This window comes from Urocitellus parryii, chromosome 4 (assembly GCF_045843805.1).
Source record: "Urocitellus parryii isolate mUroPar1 chromosome 4, mUroPar1.hap1, whole genome shotgun sequence".
Taxonomy (NCBI): domain Eukaryota; kingdom Metazoa; phylum Chordata; class Mammalia; order Rodentia; family Sciuridae; genus Urocitellus; species Urocitellus parryii.
The window spans coordinates 116,102,362-116,128,141 of NC_135534.1; the positions used below are offsets into that span (position 1 = coordinate 116,102,362).

Genomic DNA, 25,780 nt, shown 5'->3' on the forward strand with positions numbered 1-25,780 from the left:
CCTCATCTTTGACACCAGCTGCTGTGTATGATCTCCTTAGGGACCCCTTCATCCAAGTGGAAAAGACTGACAGAGGAACAGTGAATAATTTGAAGTCTCCCAAGATTTTGAAGTGAGAAATTGCAATGACCAGATTTGTGGTTTCAAGGGAGACACTGGCAGGAGAGAAGGGCTGGGACATTTGGGGAGTCACAGAGGGCCCAGAATGTGCAGGACATATTCTAGAACACAGAAGTGACAGCAGATGGATGGCAGTTCTCATTCTGGGGCCTGGGGGAGGCACCAAAAGGTCATTCTGCAATTAGTGTTGAATTAGCATTTTGAGGTCCACTCTGAACAAAGCCCAATGAGGGAATTTAGAACAGGAGAACAGACTGGGCACTTCCCAACTGATTCTTCAAGGAAATGGCATTGGGCTTGAGTTCTGAGGGATAAACAGGAATGAATTAAGCAAAGGTCTGGAAGAAAAAGGCCCTGGACCTAGAGGTCACCTTGTGCAGGAAGATGATAAGAGCTTGGGATGTTGGCTAGAGTGCCAGGTATGTAATCCTGAGCCTCTGGAATTACAGGCATGTGCACATGCTAAATTTCCTCTAAGTTATTTTTGTTGGGTTTTTTGGTCACAGCAATGCAAAGTTGATACACATTGTCTTCCAAAAGATTGACTCTCAAAGTGAACATGAGAACTAGGGTAGTGGGGGTCTGAAGGGAAATGGAGTGGGCAAAGAAGATTCTAGAGTTTCTGAATGCTATTATTTTAAGATGTGAGAGACTTAAGCATATTTCACTGCTGAAAGGAAATACATTCATGAGCCCCTTAATGACATTTTTGTCAACAGAAAATCATATATATATATATATATATATCAACAGAAAATACATATATATGTCAACAGAAAACCATATATATTTGTCAACAGAAAACCATATATATTTGTCAACAGAAAATACATATATACACACCCCCACACACACATATATATGTATATATACACACACATATATACACATATACATATGTGTACATATGGGTTAATAATTTGTGTATATATGGGTTAATAGTATTTGTGTTAAAAATATGGGCTAAATATTTGTGTATATATGGGTTAATTTTATATATAGATACATATATGTGTGTGTATATATATATATATATATATATATATATATATATATATCTCCCCATAAAATTATATTGACTAGTGACATCATAGCCATCTTAATTTGTGTTAGTGCTCTCTACAATATTTACAAAGTGACAAAATAGCATAAACTACACATCTTTTAGAATGTGTCCTTGTTGTTAAGTGATGCGTGACTGAATCTTCTAGAGAGGAGAAAGTAGAAGCAGCACAACAGTAAACGATTATCAGAAGGGAGGGCCCAAAGGAAGAGAAAGGGGTGAGATGGAGAGCTCATTGGCAGTACCACAGTGGAGAACCCCTCTCCGTGTTGCACTTTACTGTTCCTGATTTTCTTCATTGCCTGTTCTTCTCCCTTATCTCTGCTTTCTTAAATTCCAGTTTATCCTCCATTTCCCAGAAAAAGTCACCATCCCCTTAGGCATCTTACTCAACCCAGCCCCCATTTTCCCCTTGTCCCACTGCATGTCTTTTTTTGTTCACACCAAATAATGGTCTGTATCCTCTGGATGAAATGAAGGCTTTGTCCACCAACTGGCCTGGCCTGGCATCCGGGTAGTACTTCCGTGTTTTTTGTTTGTTTGTTTGTTTTTGTGACTCCCTCAACACCTAGCTCTGACCTAACAAGAAAGACAAATGGACTTTGCCTGAAATATTTTCTCCTCACTGGAGCCAGACTAAGGAGGAAAACCTCTCAGTTCTCAAATCACTTCAGGGCTTTGAATAAGACAGAGGTCCTGTTAATGAGATCCAGATCTCTCATCCTTGGTGACAAGGATAGAAGGGTTGAACCTTGGTCAATGACAAGAAAAGACACAAATTAAAAATGTAGGATGGTGGGTCTGAGAGAACCTGGGGTGTTGATGACATCCTTGATTCCTGTCCCATCAAACATGAGAAGCTAAAATAGGTGTAAATCTCAGAAGCATTAGAAGGTGCTAAGAGCAGATGAGGTGCAAACACAGCAGAGCAGGCATTTCCACTGTGAGCAAACATTCATCAGTTGCTTAGTGAAAACAGCAGTGAAGAAGTTTGGCAGGTGGGAGGAATAACCAGCACCAGGCAGCTTGGAGCCCTCCTGAGAGGCTATGCCCAGGTAAGACTGACTGAGAGCATTTCACACTTTCAAATGACCTGTTTATGACATCTATCTACTGGATGATTAGGATGAGGAGTTAATTTAAGAGATTTAATTTTTGAAAAGTGTTTATAACAGTGTTTGAAACATAGTAGGAGTAAGTGATAAATATAGTAATAAAACAAGAGCAAGAACAATAATTATTACTACCCTACAAAAGCATGAAAGGCAGATAAATCTGGATTGGAACAGTGCATCTTGTAGTTTCCCAGAGTTATCTACTAATAAGTCATTGAAACTCTGATTTTTCATTTCTTCATTTAAAAACTGAAGACCTCCTACTTATGGTGCAGGGTTGTTGTGTGGATAATGAAGATGGCATTGTAGAGTTTAGCCCCCAAGACTTCACAATGGGGAAGGCATGAACTTCCCCAAGTAAGGCTGGTCTTCAGCAGTGCAACATCTGGATCAACCCAGCTCAACCATGGAACCCACCCAGATATGTGGTCAAACATTCTGGATTTTTCTGTGAAAATGTTTTTCAGGTGAGATTAAAATGTTAATCAACAGACTTTGAGTAAAGCATATTGTTCTCCATAATGTAGGTGGGTTTCATCCACTCCACAGCAGGTCTGAAAGAGTCTGACCTGGCCTGCGCAAAAGGAAATTCTGCAACAGGCAGTCCTCAGATTTGAACAGCGACATCAACTCCAGCCTGATGCCCACTTGCTACCTCAACCCCCCCCCCATGGGTTTCAGACTTGCCTGCTTTCACAATCATGTGAGCTATTTTCTCAAATAAATCTGTCTGGATTTGCACATCCTTTTGATTCTGTTTATCTGGAGAATTCTGATCAATACAGACACAAAATTCTCTCTCATTGCCAGAATGATGCAAAACGAGGCAATCTACCTACCCAAGCTGGCCTAATAGCTAAGGAAACAAGATGATCACCCGTCTAAAGTCATTTGCTATATGAGTTTCCATTCTGATCATGGCCAAGCCCACACTAATATTCAGGATGGTACAGAAGTCAAAAATTGAAAAGCCTAGAGAGACTCACTCCTGGGCCTTACCTAGGAATGAGAGAATATACTCTTTTCAAAACATATGGAATCCTTGTTGTTTATTAAACATTATGCTGAAAATATTCACAATAATAATGATGAATTTCAGTGAATCTAAAACACAATCTATTATAGGAAACAGCATTGTTTTGCATATCAAGATGACAGAAAAAGAACTTTAAACTTCAGGAATGTCAAAATGGGAAAAAAGATATCTCAAAATGAACAAAGTATGATAATGATAATAATAGGATATCTAAGACTTACACTGTGCAGCTGCTATTCTTAGCACTTCACGTATATTGATTCATTTAATACTCACACTGACTCTGTGAGACAGAATCTATTATTCTCCCACTTTCAGTATGAGGACATGGAGAAAGGCCAGGCGCCCTGAACAGGTGCACACAGTTTCCAAGTGGCAGGATTTGAACCCTGTCTCTGTAGTCTTGCTTTATGATCATGAGAAACCAATAGGAACTAAAATTCAGAGACTGCTCATTCCAAGTCTGTCCATTGTCCAGCATCCTCTTGTATTGCCCATGGTCCCCTCTAAAAAGTTCAGTTAAATCAGCTTAGTTGTAAGTGACCACTCTTAACTATGCCATTTGTGCTCTCTCTCTCTCTCTCTCTCTCTCTCTCTCTCTCTCTCTCTCTCTCTCTCTCCTGATAAATTCAAATAAAACTTATCTGCAGCAGTTTGTGACTCTGTCATGATGTCACTTTTTCAGGTGGCAAATCCAGAGAAAGACTAGAACTCAAAAAGCCATATGTTGTTACCTGGATTTATCAAGAGGACATTAAATTGCTTACTTTTATCAAGGCCAAATCCTCACTCAAGAATTCATGTAATAAGCAATCATCATACACCTACCAGACACAAGACAGTACTATTTAAATAACAAAAATTCAGAGGACTATGAGAATCATCTGCAGCCTAATCTAACCTGGGGACATAAAATTAAAGAACTGAAACTTCAGAGGAGATGGTTCCTGCTATGAGGAAGTGCACGGCAGGGTAATTTCTTAGATGCTTTATTTTTTTCTGGTGGTTTTTCCCCTAGGTACTCATGGCATCCTGGGGCATTTCACCTCAGCAAAGTGGTGATGCTGCCACTCTGGTTCCCATGGAAACCAATCTGGGACAGGAGAAACCAGAGGCTCCTCAAGGTCGTCAGTACCAAGGGCAGCAGAGACAAAGACAGATTCCTCTGCTCCCTTTTATCACAGCACGGGGCTTCATCGCTCAGCAGTCCTGGGCCCCAGCAGACCTTTCAGGCTCTGCAGAGAGAAGCACTCTCCTCTCGGTGCCGCCTCTGGGTTCCTTGCCTCTGCGCCCCGCCCTGTGTCCGGTTCAGGAGATGAGCGCTGCTGCAGGGTTTGGAATGAATGACCGGCCCCCATGTCCTACTCCCACCCCCACCCCCACCCCCGAGTTACCAAGCTTCCAAGTGTGTCATCTTCATTATCAGCTTCAGGAAATGACTTCCAGGAGTCAGGGACTGCTGTCCGGGGGACCTTCTGAACAGAAGCAGCTGGATGTATAACAAGTGGCTGGCTCCCGGACTTGCAGGCCAACCCTGAGCCTGAACTGGGTATCCTAGTCCGCAGGCTCTTCTCCTCAGCTTTCCCACAGGTCCCTGGTCTCCATGCAACTTCTCTATTATGCTCTGCTCTGGTACTCTTCTTTCCTTCCTTCCTTCCTTCCAAAAACCAGACTGTTTCTCAAGAAGAGATCCTCTGCCTTCCCAAATCCCAGGATTTGGGGGAACAGGGTTAGTATTTTCCTTTGAGCTGTTTATCAGGGCTGAACATTCTCATATGGGTATAGTCCCCAGAGCTAGGCAACAGTCCCCAGTTAACCTCCATGAGCAGGATCCTATCAACACATTATGGTGAGTCTGGAAATCCAGGTACAGAACTCAGAAACTGTCAACCCTGTATGAGGACAAAGTGTCTCCTGGTAACAAGCAATAAACAAGTTCACTCTTTCTCATCTTGGTATTAACTAGGATCCAAATTGTGCAGGGCTTCCTCCAGCCTGGCAGAGGCATTTGGGGACCTGACTCACTGGAAGTATCAGACAGGGCTCTGGATTTCTCCCAGGGTAAGGCCCCTTCATCTGTTGCTCCAGCAGATCTTTGGCTCCACCCTGAGGGACACCCTGTCTGCAGAAAATAGGGAAATTGTCTTCTTCTCATTTGTTATTTGGACCATTGCTTAAGAGATTTAAAAGCAAAAACAAAAACACAGAATCTAAACAGAAGTAGTGGTGGCAGCACTGACTTAATAAGGATAATTTTTATTATTAGGGTCTGTCTGGGAATTCCTATTTAATTTGACCTGAATCTCTGAGGGAGAGGCCTGTCCACACAGCATGAAATACTAGGGCTGGGCTATAATCACACATTTTAGGAGATGCTTCTAAAAGCTCAAACTAAAAGCCAATTTGTACTTAATTTGGGGAAAGGCAGTGAGTTGGTGGGGTTTGGTTCAGGAGGACTGTCATTTAGCCATAGTGTTAGTTCAGAGGCAACAATCGTCTGTTCACATGTGGGCACATTGTGGGCTGTGCTGATTCTCTTAGGCTGCTTCCAGCTACATTAATGATTTAACACTTATTCATTCATCAGGGCCTGGGCTAGGCTGACAGCTGCCTCTACAGAGGCCTGTTCCACTTCACCTTCTGACAGTGGGAAGAGATTTAGAGGAGGTGGGTTGGAGGCTAGCAGAAGCCAGGTCAAGGTCACTGAGCCAGGTCTTTGCCAACATTTGGTACCTGCCCATCATTTAACCTACATAACAAATCACAAAGGAGGTGCCATTACTGTCCCCATTTTACAGGGAAAAATGAGAAAAGTGAATCTTAGGTGATGGGAGATACCCAAAGCCACAGCTGGGTAGTTCAGGGACACAATTGTGATCAATCTGCTAAAGCCCCTATTTGCAAGAGGGACAAAACATCTCTGAGAATCCTGGAGAAAGACCACCCCATTGTTAGTCAGAGTCTGAGCTGGAAACACCCTCAAATGGGGATATAATAGTTTAATAAAAGGGATATTTGCAAAGGTGTGGGCTGGATTTAGGAGAAGCCATAGGGATGGTGCAGTCTCTGAATCCAAGAGCAAACCTGAGGGAAGAACTACTCAAACCTGGCCTGCAGAGACCTGGATAAAGAAGCCCCACCCTCATGATCTGGCATCTCTGCAGAGGGCCACAGCTCATCCAGGACACTGGTGGGGGACAGACTGCATCACTTCACTCTCCTCCCCACTTCTACCTTCTGCAGCTTCTTCCACTGATGCTGGACAAAGACCAGTGGCTTGAGCAGCAGGGCAGTCCCCAACACTCTCCCTGACTCTCCAGAGACCCTCTGGTGCAGGATCTGGCCCTAGCACCCAGCACAGTTTGGGGTAGAGGAGAGGGGATGGTGGGTGTTTCTCCTTTCAGGAACTCCTTGGATACCAACAGTGACAGGAGCCCCTAGAGATATTTAGATGAAGCCATTAGGAAACAAGAAGCAAGCCCTATTCCAAGCCATTGAACTCATTTCCCTTGAAGATTCCTAATATGTCCTTGTTCCTGACAAAAGGAATTGAAGTCTTTAGCAACGGAGGAGCACCCCAGCCCTAGAGTTTAACTGAGACCCAGCCAGCCTCCTCTGTGCCCTGACCCCTGTCCCAACTTTCCATTACTAAGCTCTCAGATTGAGAGAGACAAGCCCCATCTCAGATGAAAGCTCCACATCTCTCCCAGGCCAGATGAATCCGAGCAAGTCATGACCTTGCCCTGCTCTATCCCCTCTCTCCCACTTCCTCTATTTAGAGGTCCTCTAGCATTCAGTGCTGTGCTAGCTCCCTGCCTCCTCTTTGCCTACCTGGGTATTGCAGCTCTTAGTCAAGGAAAGCTGATCCTCTAATGTGACTCCCATGGCTCTGTGTCTCCAGGCTCCTTTGTACCCTCCCCACGGTGTCGACTGCTCAGTCATGCCCTGTCCCTGTTTTCTGGGAAGGAGCTTTGTTCCAAGCCAATGCCCCCATCTCTTCCCAAGCAAGGATGGTGAGAGTTCACTGGGGCTGCAGGCTCACATCTAACAACTTCTGACTCAGTTTCCATGTCCTCCAGAGCTTCCCATGGCAGTGCCCCCATGTCACCCACAGGGTGGTAGGAGGGAGCTATTCTCTACACAAAGACACTGAGAGAACAGTGAATAAAACCAGTAGAGAACACCCATCACAGTCTGGAAGCTCAAGCCAGTAAGAAAGCACACCTCATTCTTAAAAAGAATGTAGAGATTGTCATTTCCGACCATCCTCATTTCTAGTCAGGCCAGTGTATCAATTCAGCTGACTTGGTGAACACTAGTCTGTGCCTGTGACTATGTGGAGTGCTTACATATTTCATTTCTTGTAGTCCTCTTACAATCGCATGGAGTTTTCCCACCTCAACAAGGAGTTACCAAACTCAGGAGCTTGCCCAATGTAGCACTTTAGGAGAATGTGGGAAAGGGGATTAAATGCCCAGATTGTACCCAAAGGCCATATTCTTTCTCTCCACTTACTTCTGGGAAGGAGCTTGGCAGACCCAGCAGGACACATGCCATAGACTTCCTGATGCTCAGCAGCAGTGCAAATCCACCCTCTGAAGAGCTCTCCCACGTCATCTGCACCAGAAGCCCACCACTTGGTCCCTGCAGAGGTCAGGATAGCTGTCCTCCCTAGTGTGGTCAGGATAGAAGGTAGAAGGTAAGAGGGTAAGAGTTTGAGTTGGTGCCTCCACCTCTGTCTTCCAGCCACTGAAAACAATTCAGTTCAGTTCACATATGTGCATCTATTTCTCTGCCTGCATTTTTGAGGCCATCAAGCCAGGAGCAGTGTAGCAAAGTGCACCTGTTTGTAGAGAGCACCATGTCAGGAGTGACCCAAAGACCACTTCCTCAGAATCCTGACTGAATGTAGATTTGTTTTCCAGCCCTGAACTGTCTGGTTCTGTAAAAACTCCAGAAAACTCCAGCTACATCTTTTTTTTTTTAACCATTTTTAATTTGTTCCAATTAGTTACACGTGACAGTAGAATGCATTTATGCACTTTGATATATCAAACATAAATGGAGTATAATTTCACACTTTTCTGATTATATATGTTGTAGAATCACATCAGTCATGCAGTCACATATGTACATAAGGTAATAATATCGGCTTCATTCTACTGTCTTTCCTACCCTATACCCCCTCTCCTCCCTTCACTCCTCTCTACACAACCTAAAATAACTCTATTCTTCCCTAGCCTCACCCCACCCCCCGCCGCAACCATTGTGAATAAGCATCCACATATCAGAGAAAACATTCAGCCTTTGGTTTTTTGGGATTGGCTTATTTCACTTAGCATGATATTCTCCAACTCCATCCATTTACCAGCAAGTGCCATAACTGTATTCTTCTTTAAAGCTGAGTAATATCCCATCATATATATATGCCACATTTTCTTTATCCACTCATTTTTTGAAGGGTACCTAGGTTGGTTCCATACTTTAGCTATTGTGAGTTGAGCTGCTATAAACATGGATGTGAGTGCATCTTGATAGTAGGCTGATTTTAACTCCTTTGGGTATAAACTGAGGAGTGAGATAGCTGGTTCAAATGGTGGTTCCATTCCAAGTTTTCTGAGGAATCTCCATACTGCTTTCCATAATGGTTGCACCAATTTGCATTCCCACCAGCAAAGTACAAATGTACCTTTTTCCCCGCATCATCTCCAACATTTATTGTTGCTTATATTCTTGATAATTCCCATTCTGACTGGAGTGAGATGAAATCTTAATTTTGATTTGTATTTCTCTAGTTGCTAGAGATGTTCAACATGTTTTTATATATTTGTTGATCAATTGTATTACTTCTTCTGTGAAGTGTCTGTTTAGTTCCTTAGCCCATTTATTGATTGGGTTATTTGGGTTTTTTTTGGTGTTAAGTATTTTTAATTCTTTAGATATCCTGGAGATTAATGCTTTATCCAAGATGCATATGGTAAAGATTATCTTCTAATTTGTAGTCTCTCTCTTCACATTACTGATTGTTTCTTTTGCTGAAAAGAAGCTTAATAAATCAATAAATCTATCTCATTTATTGATTCTTGATTTTATAGCTTGAGCTTTAAGATTCTTGTTAGGAAGTCAGATACAAGGCTGATATGGTGAAGATTTGTGCCTACTTTTTCTTCTATGGGGCATAGGGTCTCTGTTCTAGTGCCTAAGTCTTTGATCCACTTTGAGGTGAGTTTTGTGCAGGGTGACAGATAGAGGTTCAATTTCACTTTGTTACATGTGACTTTCTAATTTTCCCAGCATCATTTGTTGAATAGGCTATCTTTTCTCCAGTGAATGTTTTTGGTACCTTTGTCTAGTGCAAGATAACTGTATTTATGTGGGATTGTCTCTGTGTCTTCTATTCTGTACTATTGGTCTACATGTTTGTTTCAGTGCCAATATAATGCTGTTTTGTTTCTATAGCTCTGTAGTGTAATTTAAGGTCTGGTATTGTGATGTCTCCTACTTCATTTTTCTTGCTAAGGATTGCTGTGGCTATTCTGAGTCTTGAATTTTTCCAAATAAATTTTGTGATTGCTATTTCTAGTCTCTGAACAATGTCATTGGGATTTTAATACGAATTGCATTAAATCTGTGTAACGCTTTTGGCAGTATGGCCATTTTGACAATATTAATTCTGCCTATCCAGGAGCATAGGAGGTCTTTCCATCCTCTAAGGCTTTCTTTCAATTTCTTTCTGTAATGATACGTAGTTTTCATTGTAGAGGTCTTTCACCTATTTTGTTAGGTTGATTCCCAAGTATTTTATTTTATTTTTTTAGGCTATTGTGAATGGGGTAGCTTTGCTAATTTCTCTTTCAGTAGATTCATCACTGATGTATAGAAATGAATTTGATTTATGGGTATTAAGTTTATATCCTGCTACTTTGCTGAATTCATTTGTTAGTCCTAGAAGTTTTCTGGTGAAATTTTTTTGGATCTTCTAAATATAGAATCCTGTCACTGGCAAATAGTAATAGTTTGAGTTCTTCTTTACCTATTTGTATCCATTTTATTTCTTTCTTCTAATTGCTCTGACTAGAATTTCAAGGATGATGTTGAATCAAAGCGGTGAAAGAGGGCATTCTTGTCTTGTTCCAGTTTTTAGAGAGAATGCTTTCAATTTTTCTCTATTTAGAATTATGTTGGCCTTGGGTTTAGCATATATAGCTTTTATGATGTTGAGGTATGTTCCTACTATCCCTAATTTTTCTAGTGTTTTGAACATGAAGGGGTGCTATATTTTCTCAAATGTCTTTTCTGCATCTATTGAGATGATTATATGATTCTTGTTTTTAAGTCTACTGATGTGATGAATTATGTTTATTGATTTCTGTATGTTGAACCAACATATCCCTGGGATGAACCCTACTTGATTGTGGTGCACTTCTTTTTAATATGTTTTTAATGCAATTTGTCAGAATTTTATTGAGAATTTTTGTGTCTATGTTCATCAGAGACATTGGTCTGAAGTTTTTTTTCCGTGGTGTGTCTTTATCTGGTTTTGGCACAGGGTGATAGATAGTAGCCTCACAGAATGGAGGGTTGGAAGGATTCCCTCCTTTCCTATTCCATGGAATACTTTGAGAAGTATTGGTGTTAATTCTTCTTTGATGGTTTTATAGAACTCAGTGGAGAATCCATCTGGTCCTGGGCTTTTCTTGATTAGTTTGCTTTTGATGGCATTTTCTGTTTCATTACTTGAAATTGATCTGTTTAAATTGTGTATGTCCTCCTGATTCAGCTTGGGCAGAAATATATAGAAATTTGTCTATGTCTTCAATATTTTCTCTTTTATTGGAGTATAAGTTTTTAGGATAGTTTCTAATTATCTTCTATATTTCAGTTTTGTCTGTTGTGGTATTTCCTCTTTCATCACATAATTTGGTAATTTGAATTTTCTTTTTCTCTTTATTAGCGTGGCTAGGTTTTATTTATTTAATTTATTTTTTTCAAAGAACCAACTTTTTGTTTTTTCAATTTTTTTCTTTTGTTTCAATTTCATTGACTTCAGCTTTGATTTTAATTATTTCCTGTCTTCTACTGTTTGGGGGGTTGATTTGTTCTTCTTTTCCTAGGGCTTTGAGATGTAATGTTAGATCATTTATTTGTTGACTTTTTATTCCTGTAATGAATGAGCTCAATGCAATGAATTTCCTCTTATTACTGCCTTCATAGTGTTCCAGAGATTTTGATATATTGTATCGGTATTCTTATTTATCTCTAAGTATTTTTTTTATTTCATCCTTGATTTCTTCTACTATCCATTTGTCTTTCAATAGTGTATTATTTAGTCCCCATATGTTAGAATAGCTTCTATTTTTTATTTTATCATTGATTTCTGATTTCATTACATTTTGATCTGATAGAATTCAGGATATTATCTCCATTTTTTTAATTTAATGAGTTGCTTTGTGTCATAAGATATGGTCTGTTTTAGAGAAGGATTCATGTGCTATTGAGAAGAAAGTGTGTTTGCTTGTTGATGGATGAAATATATATCTGTTAAATCTAAATTATTCATTGTATTATTTAGTTCTATACTTTCCTTATTTAGTTTTGTTTGGAAGATATGTCCTGTAGTGAGAGAGATGTATTAAATTCACCAAGTATTATTGTGTTGTGGTCTATTTGATTCTTGAAATTGAGAAGGGTTTGTTTGATGTATGTAGATGCTCCATTGTTTGGGGCATAAATATTTACAATTGTCTTGCTGATGTATAATTCCCTTAAACCGTATGAAATGTCCTTTGTCCCTCCTGATTAACTTTTCCTTGAAATCCACTTTATCTGAGTGAGGATGGAAACCCCTGTGTGTTTACTTGATTCGTATGAGTGATACGTTTTTTCCCCATCCTTTCGCCTTCAGTCTGTATCCACTGTCTTTACCTCTGAGGTGAGTAGCTTGGAGACAGCATATTATTGAGTCTTATTTTTTAATCCAACCTGCCAGTCTATGTCTTTTGATTGATGAGTTTAGGCTAACATTCAAGGTTATTATTGAGATATGATTTGTATTCCTGGCCATTTTGGTTTATGTCTGGTTTTTAATTTGCTTTGTTTCTCTTCTGATTGACTATTCCTTGAGGGTGGTTCCTCCCTTTGCTGGTTTTCACTTTTTTTTCTCATTTCATCCTCATGGAATATTTTGTTAAGAATATTCTGTAGTGCAGGTTTCTAGTGAATTCTTTTAAATTTGTTTATCATGGAAGGTTTTTATTTCATCTTCAAATCTGAAACTTAATTTTGCTGGATATAAAATTCCTGGTTGGCAACTATTTTCTTTCAGAGCTTGAAATATATTATTCCAAGACCTCCTAGCTTTGAGGGTCTGGGTTGAGAAATCACTTGAGATCTGAATTTGTTTCCCTCTATATGTGACTTGACTTTTTTTCTCTCACAGACTTTAAGATTTTATCCTATTCTGCATTTTATTCATTCTTATTCTAATGTGCCTTGGTGTGGGTCTGCTGTAATTTTGTACATTTGGGTTCCTGTAAGCTTCTTATATTTGGTTTTTCATTTCATTTTTTAGTTTTGGGAAATTTTTTGAAATTATGTCATTAAAAAGATTGGCATTCTTTTGGTTTGTATCTCGGCTCCTTCATCTAGCCCAATAACTCTTAAATTTGGTCTTTTCATGTTATTCCATAATTCTTAGAAGTTGTGTTCATGGTTTCTTACCATTTTCTCTGCATGGTCAACTTTATTTTCAAGATTATATATTTGTCTTTATTGCCAGAGGTTCTGTCTTCCAAGTGATCTAGTCTGTTGGTGATGCTTTCCATTGAATTTATAATTTGGTTTATTGATTCCTCCATTTCAAGTATTTTTGCTTGTTTTTTTTTTAAATTGAAGTGATCTTTCACTTCCTGTATTTTCTCTTTGAGTTCACTCTTTATAGCATTATTTACTTCACAAATCAGTTTAACTATGTACATTCTAAACTCCTCAGACATTTCTTCTACTATGTCAGTGGATTCTGTTACTGGATCATCTTGGTTTGTTTGGGACAATTTGTTCCCTTGTTTCTTCATGTTGTATGTTTTCCCATACAGAAGTAGGGATCTGAGACAGTACAGATACTGCCCTGTAGACTAATATTGTCCCTGAAGGTTTCCAGTACCTTGCCTTGAAGGGAGACACCAATATCAAAAGCATCCAGTGTAAACAATATATAGCCTTAAACCTAATAGCTCCTAAAGCATCTACTTCTTTCTCACAATAAACAGAAATGATGAGTTCAATCACTGTCTACAATATAAACAGAAAATTTGCTAAAAGGGTGTTCAATTTCAAATGGTGGACACAGAGAAAACAGAAGTAGTGTGGGAAGTGATGTTCATGAAGGAGGAAGAGAGAAGCTAGAAGTAAAAAATCCACAGGAAGAGTGGCAGAGGAACTGACAGAGATTAGCTGTTGGCTGGAGAAAAGGTAGAAAGAGAATCCAGGAAAACAGATGAGTAAGAGGAAAAATACATACAAAGAAAAAATTGAAATATAAGAGTACAACAACAAGGGGCTGGGAATGTGGCTCAAGCAGTAGCACACTCGCCTGGCGTGCGTGCAGCCAGGGTTCGATCCTCAGCACCACATACAAACAAAGATGTTGTGTCCATCGAAAACTAAAATAAATAAATAAATAAATATTAAAAATTCTCTCTCTCTCTCTCTCTCTCTCTCTTTAAAAAAAAAAAGAGTACAACAACAAAACTGCAAAACACCATTCATATATCACTATCTTCAACAAACTGATGCATGAAAAAATACCTTGCTCCAAATATGGTAGAGATGTTAGAGAAGAAAAAAAAATAAAATAAATCTTGATGGAAAATTAAACAAGTGTCTCCATTGGCATTCAAAAGTTTCTCAGCCCTGTCTCTGACTTCTCACAGGATTGCCAGGCCCAGACCAGCCCTTTCAGACCCAGTCACTATCCCACAGATCTGGGCTTCAGATACCCCAGATTCAGCCATGTTGCAGTCTCAATACCTCAATGACACTCCAGTTTGCAGAGAGACCACCAGGGATACACTCACACGAAGAAGCAATCCTGAGAAGCAGCAGCAAGATGGCGATCACCAGCACTCCCAGCAGGAAGACCCCAGGCATTGCCAAGCCTATAGGCACCCTGAAAATGGATCTCCAGGTCCTGGCCAGCATCCCCAGACAGAGGCAGCTATTCCCTGAGATGGTGTTTGTGCAAACCTGCTGGCACCCTGGCCCCCCAGGCTCTGGAAGCAGTGGCAGCGGTAGTGGTAAGGGTTGGTGGCAGTGGGCAATGGGTCAGCAGCAGCTACAGTGGCTCAGCAGCATTGGCAGTGGGTGGTGGGTCAGTGGCAGCAGTGGCAATGGTGGCAGTGGCAGCGGTACCAGTGGCACCCAGAGAAAAGCCCTCCAGGTGACTTCTGGGTGCATGATGCCTCAGTGCAATGAAGAGGCAGCGACTGCTCTGAAGAATTGGGATGCTCCCACCTACAGTTGGCTGCTGTGGGTGATGGTTCTGACTCATACTCCAGCTTCAAAATCATAGCCTTCTTAGCAACTTGAGGAGAACCAGTCTCTATGAGGAGACCAGTTTCTAAGGGTTCTTCAAGACAGAATAGAAAGTATTTCATGGAAGTCTCCCTAACCATCATAAAATACAAATACTGGGGATGTAGTTCAGTGGGAAAGCATCCCTGGGTTCCCTAGTAAACAAACAAACAAAAACAGTTTTCATATAAAAACAAGCTTTATATTTCCTGTTTGAAAAATAAAGCAACTACATATAGAAGGGGTCCTGTTTGAGTTCATTGCACACATGATTTGAGGCAGGGGGCTATTCAAGGCCCAATTCCCAGGGATGCTTCCATTTATCATGCAAATTTATTATATTTTCCTAGTTGTTCCAGATCTGCACATAGTATCCTTAACATACAGTGCCCTGGGCAACTACCCCCAAAAGTATGGAGGTCCAATATGAGATAAGACCCATGGTCTGTTATCATAAGAAAACTGAAAGCCTCCTGGAATGGAACTCACACCTTAGAGGGCATAAATTTTGCTTAAGACACAGGTGGTATTGGGGGAGAAGGGACAGAAATCCTTAGGACAAGACAGAGCAAGAGCTTTTGGTCCCATCTCTGATGCAGACTGAATACACTTTTCTCAAGCAGAAGGAGCCTCAGTTGGCGCTCTGGTTTTAATGTGTCCCCTCTAAAATGCAGGTGTTGCCAATGTAATAGTTTTAGGAGATGGGTCCTTTAAGAAGTGATTAGGTCATGAGGACTCTTCCCTTGTGAACGGGGTTAGTTGCTTTCATATAGGCTCCTGATGGAAGGAGTTTGTTTTCTTTATGCCCTTCTACATCCTGCCATGTGAAGACACAGTGTCCTGCTAGGCAGCATTCAAGGCACCATCTTGAAATGGCCCCTTGCCAGATATTGAAATTGCTGGCGCCTGGATCTGGTGCCAGCAATTTCAATATCTTACACTTAGGAACTGTAAGAAAATAAATAAATTTCTGGTCTATAGATTTCCCAGTCTTGGTAGACATCACAGTAGCCAAATAGACTAAGACAGATGGAATTTTGGGGGGCATTAGCAACCCACCCACACTCTCCAGACATAATGGCGGTCACATTGGGTGTGTTTCCACCAGTGCCCTGGAGAGAAGGTACCAGCAGTATCGACACAGCTCTCATGGGCATTCACTCTGGTGGATATCGGCATTGGCTTTAGCATTGGCAGCATCAGAAGTTCATCACAACAAGCCACAAATCAAGAAAGGACAGAAGGGGGAGGTGCTAAGAATCACCTTCTATTAAGCTCACCTAGAGACTCCCAAACTACTAGAGAGAAATTAAAGGTCAGAAATTAACTTCTGAAACATGAGAAGGCAGAGCTAGGAGAAAGGATTGGCAACCAGAAGGATATGAAGCAAGAGGACCCCAGCAGCAGGATAGAGGAGGGTAAAACTGGCTTACATATCACCTTCCTGTCTTCCATTTTGTCCCAAAGGCATGGTGTTCTCTACTGAATGGGACTTCCTCCTGGAGAAAGAACTCAATATCACCAGTTCTTATGCCTGAAGAGCTTCTAGGGGAAAAGCCATCTCCTTCTTCTACCACTTCGCAACTTTGTGTGAATTACTTCTGCCTAAAGGGCTTTTTCTCACCTTCCTCAGACCAGTTTCTATGGGTTCTCTAAGACAGAATAGAAAGTATTTCATGGAAGACTCCCTAACCATCTTCCAGCAGAGGTAAATGTCTCACTCTGCTTGTCCAGCCAGATTCCTATCTTGCTTTGGTCCAATCCCTCCTTTCTATGCTCCTATTTCTCCACATGGAAATGTCTACACTGTACCTTTATATATTCAATACATGTAACTTATTTTTTATTTTTATAGGGGATCATGCTAAGATTTTGCCTTGAATCTCAGAGGAGACTTTGAACGTGGACTTTTGTGCAGTGCTTGAACTGTTGAGGCTATGGGGACTCTTGAAAATGGACTAAATATATTTTGCATTGTGAAATTATCATGAGATTTTTGAGGGCCAGGAACAGAATGTTATGGTTTAGATATAAGACATCCCCCAAAAGCTCATTTGTGAGACAATGCAAGAAAGTTTAGAGGTGAAATGATTTATGAGAGCCTTAACCCAATCAGTGAGTTAATCCCCTGATAGGGATAACTGGATGGTAACTGTAGGTATGTAGAGTATGGTAACTGTAGCTGGGTAGAAGAGGTGGATTTTGAGGGCTGCCTTTGGGGCATATATTTTGTATCTGGCAGGTAGAGTCTCTCTGTTTCTTGGTGGCATGTCCATATCTGGTTTCTTCCACCACACTCTTCTGCCACGATGTTCTGCCTCATATCAGGCCCTGAGAAATGCAGTTGGCTATCTATGGACTAAGACCTCGGAAACCCCCCAAATAAACTTTTTCTACTTAAAATTATTCTTATCAGATCCTTTGGTCACAGAAGTGAAAAGGCTGAGTAAAACACGACCTTTTATTGACTTGCTCTATAATAATAATATAATATAACATCTCTCCCTTGCAGATTGGCATTATGTTCATTCAGCTTTGTGGGAGAGGTCACAGAAGAATAGTGAAGAAAGAATGGGCCTCTGCCCTTGGGTTCTGTTTCTGTTTGCCTGTGGCTGCTAAAAGGGAGCATGCAAAACTTGTTGCTCAGGCTCCAAGTAGTGTTGTTGCCTATCCTTGCTGGATTCCTGGCTTTTGTCCCCTATCCCGACCCCAGGAGGGCTTGCAGGTTTTGGCCCCTGATTCCCAGTACCCCACCTTAGTCTGCTGGTACTGAATGAAGAAACCTGGAATTCTGCTAGCTCCACCTGCTTTTCCCTGCTTGCTACAACTGGCCCAGGGCAAACCAGACAGCCTCTCCACCATGTAGGGGTGCTTCAGGCACGTGCTCTGTAGAGGTCAGAATTCCAGGCTGGGAGAAGGGTATCCCCTGGCAAGTTTAGTTCTCCCCTAGCTACTCTTTCTCAGCCCTAGGATATTCTTTAGAGTTCTGTTTGATTGCCTTTCCGTAGCTAATCCCCTATAAGTAATGATACTGTATATTGAACTATTCCTGTATACATCACTGTGTGGTTTCTGACTCTGGGGAAACACCTCCTAAATTCCTGGATAGGTTTTTCTTCAAAATTAGAACTGGAAGGAGTTCTAATTTTGAAGAAATTAGATAGACTGGAATGTGGCGGGACCCTCTAGAGGTTGTGTCAATTCCAGGAGCCCTGCCCTGTGTGTTGCCCCACTGTCACACACAGGATAACCCTCTCCATCTGTTCCCCACTGAACTGTGGGCATCTTGTCCTCCCTAGCACCTGTTGCAATCCTGGCACACAGTAAACTCCGAGAACAAGTCAGTGATGAATGAATGAACAAGTAAACCTTTCACCTAACCACAGATCACTAGGGCAAGAACCAGGGGACTCCTTAGAAATGGTCATCAAACCCCATGGGATATGGTACATCCAGTAGGCCCAGTGCCTCCAACTACCACAACTGAGTCCTTCCTTTTACCCTACACCCATATAAAACTAAGTGCTTCCCACAATACAGGCTTCCCTAAAGGCTCCAAGTTGAAGTTCATGTCCATGATGTCCTGATCACAAAGGTATATTAGAATAAGCTTTGCATGCGGATGAGACTGGTCTAAGTTTGAATCTCAGCATGTTCATCTCCTAACTATGTGTCCTGGACCAACAGCACCAGCATTGCCTGGGATCTGGTTTGAAATGCACACTCTTGGTCCATTCCAGATCTACTAAGTCAGAACTCTGTAATCTGATGCACTGAAAGATTTGAGAAATACTGATACAGGGCAATTTAATTTGACTTCTCTTGGCTGTATCTGCAAGTGGTAATAACTGTACCTGTCTCAATGTTGTGGCAATAACTTAATTAGGTACATATAAAACACGTGGCACAAAAAAAGAATCAACAAAGGTTGTAGTATATGTAAGGCTCCAGGGCTTGTCCATTCTCTTCTCCTCCCCTCTCATCTCCTTTCTGGAAGTTACACGACCCCTGGAAATGGTCAGATCAGATGCTATCTAAATCACTGAGGGCAGTGAGGAAGGTAACCAAGAACATGAAAGACTCAGGAACTCTTCCCTTGGGCCCTTTGCAGGAATGGCTGAGTCCCTGCCTATTAGAGACAAGCTGGCAGTGGTGCAGGCTGACTTGGACATACCAGTCTTCTATTTACTACCCCAGTGCTGTTGGGGAGGCAGTGGGTAGGTGAGCAGGGACAAAGTTAAATGCACTGCAGAAAGGCTGAAGCCAGTGTGTCCCACATGTTCTGTGTGTGCAAATTGTTTTTATACATGTAATGCAATTCCAGAGTCTTTACAGAAAATTAATTTTAGCCCTCTTCATCCCTCTTCTCAGTGTAGTGTATGTCTCTCTTAATGGAAAAGTGACATTATAAAAACACAAGATTCTTTTTTTTTTCTTTTTGGTGGTGCTGGGGATTGAACCCAGGGCCTTGTGCATGTGAGGCAAACACTCTACCAACTGAGCTTTATCCCCACCCTCTAAGATTCTTAAAGTTACACAAAGACTACTTTTTAATCAGCTTTTGCATTGCTGTGACCAAAATACCTGAGTACAACAACTTTAAAGGAGGAAAATTTTATTTTGGTTCATAGTTTCAGAGTTTAGTCCATGGTCTGCTAACTCCATAGCTCTGGGCCCAAGGTAAGGCAGAACATCATGGCAGAAGGGCATGGCAGAAGAGAGCATCTCAGAACATGACAAGAAGGAGCCAGAAAGAGAGGGCTCCACTCACCATGGACAAAATATAAACCCCAAAGTCACACCCCCAATAATCTACCTCCTCCAGTCACACCCTACCTGCCTACAGTTAATGCCAAATTAATTCATATCATTGGATAATCCAACTCTGAACATTCTGAAATTGTTTCACACATGAGCTTTTGGGGGACACTTCATATCTAAATCATAATAACCACCAAGGCAGGTGTGCCTTGAGCATGGCAGTTTCTGGTCAGCATCTTATACTTGGCTTTAATGTGTTTATTTTGTACATTGGTTATTACAGCTTTCCCTGTTCTATCTCAAACACTCCAACTTTCCCCAGAAGCTGCCACTAGCCAGTTGTTTCATCTCTTCCTAAATGCCAGGCCTGACCAAGAGACATAATGAAGATTTCCCTGTAACATAAGACTGGGGCACCACATAAAAATAAATGAATAAAATAAAAGTATTATGTCCATCTGCAACCAAAATATATATCTATTTTCACGTGTGTGTGTGTGTGTGTGTGTGTGTGTGTATGCCTGGGGAAGACTCATGAGGCTAAGACCAAGAAAAAGACAGCATGAGGTTAGGCACAGTCAGTTCTCCCAGGGCAGGGATGTCCCTTGTTTCGTCAACCAGAATTTTGGATCCATTTGAATGCAGGTCATGCTTATCCAGTGAACTTCAGCTCCTACCTGGAATAAAGATGTTTTAGGGAGATGTTTTTGGTCAGGGTTTTGTTTGTTTTCTACTGTGACCAAAAGACCTGATAAAAACAATTAAGAAGAAAAAGTTTATTGGGAGACTCATGGTTTTACAGGTCTTAGTCCATAGGCAGCTGACTCCATTCTTTGGAGCCCAAGGTGAGGCAGAATATCATGGCAGAATAGTGTGGCAGAAGAAAATAGCTCAGGACATTACATCAGGAAACACATACACACACACACACACACACACACACACACACACACACAGACACTCCCCTCACCAGGGACAAAATATATACGTCAAAGGCATGCCCCCCCAATGACCCACCTTCTCCAACCACACCCTACCTGCCTGCAGTTATCACCCAGTTAATCCCTATCAGGAGATTAATACACTGATTAGGTTAAGACTCTCATAACCCAGTCATTTCACCTCTAAACTTTCATGCATTTTCTCACATATGAGCTTTTGTGAGACACTGAATATCTAACCCATAACAGGAGACATATCCTATCTTGAATGAAGAATCACTAAAGACAGTAGTGAGTAGGTAGAATATTCATTTTTAAACCTACTATGTGTTTCTGCTCTTCAGATATACATTCTGCCACGCAACCAGCGCTGGCTTCATGAAAGAAGGTTCGATTCATGAGTAATTGCTCTTTAAATTAAAGAGACTTGTCATTACCTTTAAAACCAGCTCCGGATGGCTTCTCCTAGCTCCCGCCTCCAGCCACCTAATGTGGTAGTGAGGTTTACAGAAGAGACGAGAGAGAGAGAGAGAGAGAGAGAGAGAGAACACGCCAGGGAGTGGGCTTTTATTGGGGAACCAAAAATTCCAGGGAAAATCCCATGCAATGAAGGTTAAAGGGGGCAGCATCCCAAGGTCAGGGGCGACGATTGGGTCTTCGGGGCAGTGCCCAGACACGCCTCTGCACGGGCAAGCCCTCGGACCTGGGAAAGGGTGGGGAATAGCTCTGACACAGATGTGTCTAAGCGTCTCTCGCCCAGCCAGGGAGGTAACTCAAATCACGTTCGAGGATGGCCTCCCACAATACATTCCCTTTCATACATCCAAATTCTCAAAAGTCATTTTGGAGCTCTTATTGCCAGTATTGAGTAATTTCTCAGTGACTATGTTTATATTTCAGAGAATGAAGACCTAATGTGATGAATACTCACTGATCAGTTATCATGGGACTTCTAATGACACTGTAGAGGACACATCACCCTAAAAAACAAACTCATTTATTGTTTTAAAATTAACTTATATTCTTTGAAAGATGTAATCCATATTTCCTGGTCTCATTCCTAAATCAAAAGTTATAATTTTTCAAAAAACACTTTTTGTCCAAACATGTCTTCTTCCTTGCTTTTCAGAGTCTAGAATGGAGTGGGGTGTGGGGTTCTCTCCATGGGTGGTTCTAATGCCATCATGCCTCCAGCAACCAAGGAGCAATAAGTGTTAGGGAGAGAAACTCTGCTTTCTCTCATGGCTTCCAGCCTTCTCCCAACATTCCCTTCCAATTCCCTTCTTCAAGGTGAAGAAGAAGTCAGCCACATTTTATTAGAGAGCAGCTGCTGTGGCTTAGAAAATGTAACTCTCTTAAAAGTTGTGTTCTGGATAGTAAGCACTCTCTCATAAGGTCCTTTCCTTAGACAGACTCACCATCCTTCTTTATTCTTATATGTCCTTGTCCCTAGGAATAAGTCATTGGGCTAGTCAGCTTTCCACCACTATGGCAAAACACCTGAGAAAATCTTATTTTGGCTCCTAATTTCTGAGGTTTTAGCCCATAGTTACTTGGCTTCACTGTTTTGGGGCTTGTAGTAAGGCAGAACAATGTCACAGGGAATGTGTGATGGAGCAGAGCTGCTCACCCCATGTAGCCAGAAAAAGAGGGAGGGTAGAGACAGTACCAGGGACAGGACATAACCTTCAAGGACACATATCCAGTGACCTATTTTCTACAACTAGGCCTTACCTCCTAAAGTTTCTACCACCTCCCAATAGCACCACCAGCTGGAGACTAAGTCTTCAACAAGCAAACCTCTGGGAACATTCTAGATCCAAACTATAACAGCCAGCTGGGCTCACCAGCTGAACAAATGAATTCAGAGTAAGCTTTGTAGACTTAGTCTATCCCACCTTTTGACCTAAGTGTGATATCTTGCTTGCTGCTCTATATATTTTGCTAAGCCATGTTCAGCATTTCAGTTTTATGAGAAACATGAATTCAAGGGTATTGGGCATGGTCTGAGCTTATTAATAGAATGATACTTCAAAAAATTTTTACCTGTTATAGCTTGAGAATAGGTCCTCAAAATGAAGATGAATGAGCAGCCATTGAAATCTAGGCATTCCTGGACTCCTGGCTGAATGCCATTCTAGTCTTTGACCTTGAATACTGGACTTTACAACATGAAGGGGAGAACAGGCATAGATAATGTTAGAGAAGTGGATACATGCCAGAAAATAGTGAACATTCATGCTGGCCTGTGGGAAATGAATTTACCCTCAATGCTGTGCTTATTAGAATGTGGTTCATAGACCACCTGCCTCAGAGCAGTGTGATATGTATATTTAAAAAAAAACACTGATTCTTGAGTCCTATCCTAGATTTTCTGAATCAGAATTTTTGTGGTTGGGATCCAGGAATCCACATACTGATTCTCTGGGAGATTCTTATGCGTACTTTAGTTTGAAAACACTGACACCATTGATTAAAGAATATCAACAGATGGATGACATGACCAGGTTAAGTAATTTTTAATGTTGGAGACCAGACAAGTAATTATTATAAGACTCTAGGTGAGAATGATGAGGGTATGAACTAAGACACTAAAGTAGGGATAAAGCAATATGAGGAGATCAATTCAATAGCTTCTGGATTGAGTGACTGAGTAAATAGGGATAATAATGAGGGAATTTGGAAGGAGTAGTAGTTTGGGGAGAAAATGTACTAGTTTCTCTAAACATATTGAGTTGAGGAGCCTGCAGGCTATGCAAATGAGAGCTGTCCAGAAGAAAGGTGCAATGACAGATCTGGAGCCTACAAGACCCTTCTGAGACCAAAGATTGAAATAAATAAGAAAAGAAATCCTTGGGGCAGTAGCAATTTCTCAGGAAGAATGTGGACACACAGAAAGAGGTCTGAGGTTAAAATCTTCAGGAATATCTGCATTAAAGGACTAGGCAGAAGCAAATTGTCCAATGATTGGTGCTTAATATTTAAGTAAGAATTTTTTTGGTGCCCATGTTAAATAAATTGATATTTTAACAGGATAGAGTGTTCTGGTGGGTAGTGATGGTAAATATGGCTCTATGCAAATGTTATCCCAGGCTATTTAACATATGTACTCAATAGTCATAATGAGATGTATACAATATCCAGAGTTAAATGCCCTAGTTAGTGTCAGGGAAGAAAGATCTAGTTGGATGGAAAAAGAGCTGTATTATCAGCAATTGTTCAGATGTGTGGATATAACTGGATCCTATTCAAAGGCTCAAATCTCTGCTCATGAAGAAAGTTTAAAAAAATTATTTTGGTAAAATTGCCTTTGGTAAAAAATACCACTAGCTGACCTTTTCAAGTGTGAGTATAATAAAAACAAAAAAAGGTGTTTTGGAAGAACAAAGTAGAAACTGCTTTCTGCTCCTCACATTTGAGGGGGGGGCAGAGAGGTGTTTGTTTCAAATGTCTTTTTGAATGAGAATTAAATGGATTTTCCCCTTTCTCTATGTGTATGCTGTGGTAATAATTCACAAAATATTTTCCTATTTGTCCAGTACTTCAATTCCCCCAGTAAATGTTTAACCAGGATTGTACCTTAAGAAAAATAAAAATTTACACTGAGTGCTGTACCATGTGCCAGAACTTATTCTAAGTGCATTATGTACATGAACACATTTGTTCTGCACAGCCATGTTCTATGAAATAGAACAGTAAACAGAGGGAGAGAAAAGTCAAATGACTTAACCAAGGTCACCTAACAAATAAGCAGTTAACTCAGGGTTCCTCCCCAGCCAGTCTGGCTTCTGTGCCTGCTTTCTTCTGGCTTATTACTTTATGCTACTTTCAGGTCATAGGACCTACTCATTGTTAATAAATAGAACTGTTTAGATTTTACAGTGTTTATACTTTTTAATTTCTCAGAGGAAGCCAATGTAGTCAATAACTATGAGCTGACATGAAGTTTTCTGATAAATAAACAATCAGTGAAGCAGAATAATTCATAAATGTTCTTTCTTGCTATTGGGTGATTTGGGCTTTATAATATATGTACATTTCATTACACAGTTCTTTGCATATTTATCACTTTAGATGGCTTTCACCTGTCTGGTTTTAACTAGATTATAAATTCTCTGAGGTTAGGAAGAGCACATTCCCAATATTCAAAGCCCTAGCACAGGAAACCAATGAAAGACCAATGACGCATTTTAGTGAATGAGTCAGGTAATGAAGGGGAGCTCAGAGGAACTTCTTTTAGCTCCAAAAATATTTCCAGTTATTTTCCAAATTGATTTGGAAAATCTAAATCTAAATCTAAATTAAGGTTTGATGTTTATTTCACTTTTAGAATAAAAATATATTTTTTATAATTTCAAGAGAAATGTAGTAAATGGATATGATTCCTTGGGAAAGGATCATATAGGAGACATAGTATTAGAGGATTTAAAAAAAACATATAAAGAACAAAATCTGTTGCCTGAAACCAAAGGTCTGCAACTGGAGGCTGATTACCTTAAACTCTTCTGCTCTTCTTTGTGTTCCACTGTCTCTCTTTCTCTTAGGTATTTTCAGATACAACTCCCCTCTACTAGATAATATCTGATATAAAGTGTTAAAAAAAGTTGGTGGTTAAAGCCCCTCTGCTCAAAGTCCTAAGAGGACTCATGCTTTTATTATGGAGAATTTAACAATTTAGAATGCCCCATGTGAGAACAAAATTAAAAAAAATACTGGTCTTAGAGGAATTGTTAGGTCTTATTTGTGAGTTAACAAAATCTCAGTATATTACTAGGAAAAGATTTAGGCAGGGTCAGAATGTGAGGGAGCAGTGGCAGTTGAATGTGGAGAGCAGTGGCAGAATGGGAGAACAGTGTCTGAGATGAAGATGGAGGCTGATAAGAATCTAGCACAGAGCCTCCTCATTGAGGGCATTACCGTAGCAGCTAGGCATCCTGCCACTTTGCACAGAAACATTCCCAGGTACCAGGCATGAGGTCATCAGAGACCCCAATATCAAACACTGCTCTCCCATTCTCTGTCACTGCTCTCCACACTGAAGATACTTTCTCTTTGGAGTGTTGATTCTAGGTAAGTGGTTGAGAAGCTGAGGGGCATATAGCAGGGCTTGGTGCAACTGGATCAGAGTGCAGACTCACTACAGGTGGGTGAGCCAGGGAGGTCCTGCTGACCC

General features: G+C 40.9%; 1 non-coding gene across 1 annotated transcript; it reads right to left on the reverse strand.

Annotated features, from left to right (window-relative positions):
* Window positions 1-19,344: 19,344 nt before the first annotated feature.
* On the reverse strand, window positions 19,345-19,420 carry Trnav-cac (transfer RNA valine (anticodon CAC)). The gene has a single exon. It is a non-coding gene; the product is annotated as a tRNA-Val (tRNA).
* Window positions 19,421-25,780: the final 6,360 nt, after the last annotated feature.